This window comes from Schistocerca serialis, chromosome 1 (genome assembly GCF_023864345.2).
Source record: "Schistocerca serialis cubense isolate TAMUIC-IGC-003099 chromosome 1, iqSchSeri2.2, whole genome shotgun sequence".
Classification (NCBI taxonomy): Eukaryota; Metazoa; Arthropoda; class Insecta; order Orthoptera; family Acrididae; genus Schistocerca; species Schistocerca serialis.
This window is the reverse complement of record NC_064638.1, coordinates 1154917015-1154918549: the sequence shown is the minus strand read 5'-3', so window position 1 is coordinate 1154918549 and position 1535 is coordinate 1154917015. Positions and strand designations below refer to the sequence as shown.

The 1535-nt window shown below is 39.5% G+C and overlaps 1 non-coding gene across 1 annotated transcript; it reads left to right on the top strand.

The window, feature by feature from the left end:
* The first annotated feature begins 1058 nt into the window (after positions 1–1058).
* On the top strand, positions 1059–1133 carry Trnas-cga (transfer RNA serine (anticodon CGA)). The gene has a single exon. It is a non-coding gene; the product is annotated as a tRNA-Ser (tRNA).
* The last annotated feature ends 402 nt before the right edge of the window (positions 1134–1535 follow it).

The following is a 1535-nucleotide window of genomic DNA, read 5'->3' as shown; positions in this document are numbered from 1 at the left end:
AGAAGTGTTAAACTCAATTATCTGTATCTTATCATCTTCGTGATTACTGAACTGAGGGAAACTGAGGGAACAGGGTTGTTAGAACGACGTATTTTTCCCACCATAGAGACAAGCGTTTAGTATATATGCGTGTGAGATATGTGCTCTCACTTGTAACTGGAATTCCTCCTCTAGCATTACTTTCCGTCAACAGTAGTTGCCGATACCTGTATTAATTTTCGAATTTTGGACAAGTCAATATTATCTCAGTTGTGCTTTCCCAAAAACTTCCATATAATTTTATACACATTATGTTTTATTTCAAGGTAAAATTTATGAAAAGGGATTATTTTATAAAATATTTTAGTTTCCGTGTTACGATCGATAAGTACTAGTTCTAAATTAATAATTAAAATTTTTTTTAGAGAGATTTTAAATTACGATTTATTGGCACACTTAAAATTTGTATTATTAATTTCGCAATTCTGTTTACTATATTTATTTCTGGATTCATTTATGAAATGATAATCGAAATTAATAATGTAACGGAAACTAGTAGAAATTCATTTGTTTAAAAATTGTAAACCCTTTGGAATATTGTTGTTTTCGCAGTGTGTGGGAGTCGTAAGCATGCCTTTAATGTGATCGGACGTATTTTTGGTATTTTGTGCGAACAATGTAATTTCGGCTTTGTTTAAGTGAAAAATCAGAATAGTGTATTATTTACTAAAATGTGAGAAAATATATTTATGCAAAAAAAATCTTCAGATTTATTTGGTTCAGACGAACCGTGAGGACCTGATGTGAGATTTTCAGCTTTAAGAATCATACCCCTAGAAAAGAACAACTGGAGCCATGTCAACATGGCAAACTAAGTAAACTTGGAAGTTGAAACTTCCTGGCAGATTAAAACTGTGTGCCGGATCGAGACTCGAACTCGGGACCTTTGCCTTTCGCGGGAAAATGCTCTACCAGGCGTGTTAGTTCTGCAAGGTCCGCAGGAGAGCTTCTGTGAAGTTTGGAACGTAGGAGACTAGGTACTGGCGGAAGTAAAGGTGTGAGGACGGAGCGTGAGTCGTGCCTGGGTAGCTCAGTTGGTAGAGCACTTGCCCACGAAAGGCAAAGGTCCCGAGTTCGAGTCTCGGTCCGGCACACACTTTTAATTGCCAGGAAGTTTCACACCAGCGCACACTCCGCTGCAGAGCGAAAATCTCATTCTGGAAACTTGGAAGTTTATTGTCATCTTCGCGCCTCTCGAATCTTCATAAAAGACTTTGCTCATTAATTACTTGGACTGGACATTGTTTAATGTGGGAAATAGATGGAAATAGGAACGAGGGGGGAGATAACACACTCGAATCTAAAAAAAAACAACTTTCGCGTGGTTCTTTTGTGACTTGTATTCGGGAGAACACAAAGCAGCTTGCCACAGCGTGCTCTTTCGCTCTTGCGAGGCTCAGTTGGCCGCGCCATCGGGTTTTGTTCGCACAGAGCGGAGGTTCATTCCAATTCCGAGAGGTGTGCAGTGTCTGGTTTCCGCCTACGCAGCGCTGGCG